General features: G+C 38.5%; 1 long non-coding RNA gene across 1 annotated transcript; it reads left to right on the top strand.

Moving 5' to 3' along the window:
• The first annotated feature begins 2,861 nt into the window (after positions 1-2,861).
• LOC125139971 lies at positions 2,862-4,292 on the top strand. Its single transcript, XR_007139155.1, has 3 exons — positions 2,862-3,121; positions 3,531-3,752; positions 3,891-4,292. It is a non-coding gene; the product is annotated as an uncharacterized LOC125139971 (long non-coding RNA).
• Positions 4,293-5,118: the final 826 nt, after the last annotated feature.

Raw genomic sequence — 5,118 nt, 5'->3', positions numbered from 1 at the left:
ACATGTGACATATCAAAACACTCCGCACAATGAGGGGAACTGCCCCAGGGCTATTCTGGTCACGTCACGTGACGTCACGTGAGGTCACGTGTAGCCCCGCCCCCAAAACAAGCAAAATCAAAAATTTGCACAACATGGACATGTGACATATCAAAACACTCAGCACAATGAGGGGAACTGCCCCACGGGTAATCTGGTCACGGCATGTGACGTCATGTGACGTCACGTGTAGTCCCGCCCCCAAAACAAGCGAAAATCAAAAATTTGCACAACATGGACATGTAACATTTCAAAACACTCAGCACAATGAAGGGAACTGCCCCACGGGTATTCGGATCACGTCACATGCTCATGTCCACTCACCTCCAAAAGAATTGGCACCCTAGCCATCCAGTAGCTTTCACAATGTTTCTGTCCACTCGCCTCCAAAATGCACCGGCCTTTGCGAATTCTTGCACCGTCAAAGCCAACATCAAAGTTTGTCGTGACGAACTTTACAAATCTAGTTATTATTATTATTATTATCTGATGTTGGATTTTTAACACACAGGGCATCACCTCAGCACTGCTGTCACCATGGTAACCATGTAAGTCCTGTTCCTCCTGCTCTCAGGTAATTTTTTTATTATAATTAATAAGCATTGTTAAAATATTCCAGAAGTAATGATTGCTGTATATTTTGAACTGTGAAAATAATCAGAGTGAAAGTTTCATCATTTTAAACAGTATGTGTGTGAGACTATGTGATTACAGAATGAAAGACCCTGACATCTGTTTTAATAAATACACTCTTCACAGTTATTGCTGCTTTATGAAGGATAGAAATAATAAAGTCAGTGGCTGTGATGATGTGGTCAGGATGATATTTATCCTATATATCGAACTGTTTACTACGTGACTGAGTTTGGTAGCTCAGCACAGAGGAGACTGGACAAAAAAGTGAACCATTCAAATTAAACACCACAGATTACTGAGAAAGTATTTTAAAAGTATTTAAGTATCTCATTGTCAACAGAATTGTGTATGATTTTATACATTCACACTGGAAATGTTTTTCTCTGTTTGAGGCTGAGGAAAGTGCTGTTGTTTATGAGACTCATGTCAATTTATAGCCACACCCTCAATGCTGCTTAACTCCGCCCCTACTCAGGCTGTAGCAGCTGTGAGCACAACCTTATACATCAGCAAACAAAACGTAATAGAAAAAACACATTATTTTTGTGATGCCCATAGAGTGGGGCTCGAAAGTTTGGGCACCCCAGGTAAAAATTTGTATTAATGTGCATAAAGAAGCCAAGAAAAGATGGAAAAATCTCGAAAAAAGCATCAAATTACAGATTAAACATTCCTATAATTTGTCAAAAAAGTTAGATTTATTTCCATTATTTACACTTTCAAAATAAGAAAAAACAAAAAATGGTGTCTGCAAAAGTTTGGGAACCCTGCAAAGTTTATAGCATGCACCACCCCCTTTGAAAAGCTGAGACCTGACAGTGTCATGGATTGTCAATCTCAAAGGTTTTAAAAGCCCACTCATCTGACTTTTCCCCAACAAACAGCACCATGGGTTCTTATAAGCAGTTGTCTAAAAAACTGAAACTAAAAATAGTTGACGCTCACAAAGCAGGAGAAGGCTATAAGAAGATAGCAAAGCATTTTCAGATGCCAATGTCCTCTGTTCGGAATGTAATTAAGAAATGGCAGTCATCAGGAACATTGGAAGTTAAAGCAAGATCTGGAAGACCAAGAAAAATATCAGACAGGACAGCTCGCAGGATTGTGAGAAAAGCAAGTCAAAACCCACATTTGACTGCACGATCCCTCCAGAAAGATCTGGCAGACACTGGAGTTGTGGTACACCATTCCACTATAAAGAGATACTTTTACAAATTTTGGAAACAATTTCTGTGGACCGATGAGTTTAAAATGGAACTTGTTGGCCGGAATGAGCAAAGGTCACATTTGGAGAAGAAAGGGCACAGAACTTAATGAAAAGAACCTCTGTCCAACTGTTAAGCATGGGGGTGGATAAATCATGCTTTGGGGTTGTATTGCAGCCAGTGGCACAGGGAACATTTCACGAGTAGAAGGAAAAATGTATTCAATCAAATTTTAGCAAATTTTGGACGCTAACTTGATGCCATCTGTGAAGAAGCCAAAGTTAAAGATAGGATGGCTTCTACAAATGGATAATGATCCTAAACACACCTCAAAATCCACGGTGGATTACATCAAGAGGCATAAACTAAAGGTTTTGCAATGGCCTTCACAATCTCCTGACCTCAACATAATTGAAAATCTTTTTTTCTTTTTTTTTAAGGATATACCTTAAAAGAGCAGTGCATGACAGACAGCCCAGAAATCTCAAACAACTGGAAGACTTTTGTAAGGAAGAATGGGAATTTTTTTTTGCACATTAATACAAATTTTTACCTGGGGTGCCCAAACTTTCGAGCCACACTGTAGATATATACACTAGATGTCGCCTTGGGTACGGCAGTACATTGGAACGAATGCGTCAATTGAGCCGCCATCTTGGTACAGGGGACCCCCTCCTCTTAATGCATCAGCGTCAATGTTGGCAAAGAAATAAAATCACCATAAATCGTCATGAATGCGATTTTCTATTTTTTTTGGTTCGTTCCAAAGGGTCAGACATGTATTTATCCAGAGGGCTCTTTGAGTCCAGAGACAATTTAAGGTTTTGATATTAAGATAATCTACTTTTTCAAAATATAATGCATTGTGCTAGTAGGTGCAAGTTTATTATTTACATTCTTCCACTTGAATAAACATTAAATGAACAATCACTACTTACCTTATAGCCCTACTGCATGCAACACTGCTACAATGGTGTGACTACACATGTTAATTTAAACATTTAAATTGTATTGGTTTATTAAATATGATACACAAAGCAATTTGCAGGTGGAAGCAAATCACAAATTTGAGAGGAACATAATGTGAAAGGACCCCAAGGCAACATCTAGTATAGCCTTGGGGTTTCTAAAAATGCCAACACCGCCACCATCTTGGTACAGGTGCCGGACTTCTGTGCTGCGTTTGGATGTTCAGCTGAACGAGATATAAAAGCCAGACAGCAAGGGATTACATTTCACAAGTGAGAATGTGTTTTATGGTACTGAATGTTAGGAAATTATATTTCTTGTTACGTTGGTTTGTTTCAGTCCTTGGTTAACGACCGCAGCTAATCCATGCTAGTTACCCTATTATTATTATTATGATTATTTGTTTTGTACTTGTACCAGCGACTGAGCTCCGAGGACTCACACTGCCACCTGCTGGTGATGAGAGGTTTAGTTTTACTGCTCAGTCTACAGGAGCAGACAAAGAAGAACTACAGACTATTTCTGAAGCTGTTGAACATTATTCTTAAGAAAGTTATGGTTAATACAGCATTCATTTGCTCTTTGGAATGGTTAGGTGTTATTTAAGCAGGTAATATAAAATAAAAAATGATGTGATGGGCAAATGGTTTAATGGTCTAATGGTGATCCTGTAACATACAGAAATATGACAGGAGATTGTGGGACATCAAGCTACTGTGCTACTGTGAAGGCTACACCACACCCTGCTGTGTGATGACTGGCAGTGGAATGACGGAGGAATCTCTGCCTACAGAAACTGGGAGCGCAATCAACCTCAACCACAAGAAAACTGTGCAGCAGTGAGAGGAGAGAGATGGCACTCAGTCCCTTGCAGTAATCATCAATTTGCTTTGTGCTACTACAGTAAGTGTCGACTTCCTGAAGAGTAAAATCATCTCAGCAATCTTCTGTATGATGACTGGATCACAGCTGGTGTGAGTCTCTGTCTCTGATATCACTCTAAACAATCCTCCTCCTTTTGGTGTTTTGTGTCTCTATCAGCTTCCATCCATGTGAGTGAAAAGGCTCTGAGCTGGGAGAAAGCGCAGGATTACTGTGATAAAGAGAACAGAACTGGATTGTTGCAGATTGAGTCAGAACATGACCAGACTGATGTGGAGAATGAGCTCAGAAGGAGGCGTGTCTCTGAGCCTGTGTGGGTGGGGCTTAGACAGAGCCAGCTCTTCGGGTTCTGGATTTGGCCTGATGGGAAAGCTGTGTTTCCGTACTCCAACTGGGATGAAGGGAAACAGCCTGAGCATCAACTCTCTCAGCACTGCGGTGCCGTCGTTCCACAGAGCTACAGACGGAAAGACATGAACTGTGAGGCACAGTATAAAACTCTGTGTCACATCAGATGTTCTCCATGAACCACTATACATATAAAACTGTTTTTCTAATGCATTATATATATATATATATATATATATATATATATATATATATATATATATATATATATATATATATATATAGTTTTCCTATTGCATATATAATTACTATTCATAATTTTCATTTAAAGCTTAGAGACTACATGGTTATTTGTGGTAAAATTTTAATATAACACACTGATAGAAATATGAATTCTTGAAAAAATCTACATGTGAAACTCACAAAGGGTTTGATTGTTTTTTAATCATTATCTTATTTTGTTTTTTAAAAGTAATACTGAAATAAATACTTTAAGATTTGAAGCCATTTTGAATATTCACTAAAGGTTGTAAACATCTAAAGCTAATCTTTTTTTGACAAATGCATAGATAGTCAAAAACAATGAAATAAATCACGAAAACTATTGCCACTTAAATTCCACATACAAACACCACACTCCCATTAAACCCAAATAATGAGTCTGCCCTGGATACGGAATGGGTTTCTAGATTTATTGCCAAACAAGCATCTAGAGCAGCTGGATCATTTACATTTACAGCATTTGGCAGACGCCCTTATCCAGAGCGACGTACATAAGTGCTTAAATCTCTAACATTGGATACATTAATGCTGGTTCACTGGGTTACATACTTAAGATACCATGAGTTTAAAACATTGTTCAAAGTTACAATGAAAAAATAAAAAAAATAATTTTAATGCAAAAGATAAAGAAAGAAGTGCTGAATAAGTAGGTCTTCACCGCCATTTGAAAATGGCCAGTGACTCAGCTGTCTGAACCCCTAGGGGAAGTTCATTCCACCACCTTGGTGCCAGAACAGAGAAGAGTCTTGTAGTATAC

Source organism: Tachysurus fulvidraco, chromosome 22, assembly GCF_022655615.1.
Source record: "Tachysurus fulvidraco isolate hzauxx_2018 chromosome 22, HZAU_PFXX_2.0, whole genome shotgun sequence".
In the NCBI taxonomy this organism is placed as follows: domain Eukaryota; kingdom Metazoa; phylum Chordata; class Actinopteri; order Siluriformes; family Bagridae; genus Tachysurus; species Tachysurus fulvidraco.
Note: the sequence above shows the minus strand (reverse complement) of the source record. Positions and strands in the feature narration are given on the sequence as shown.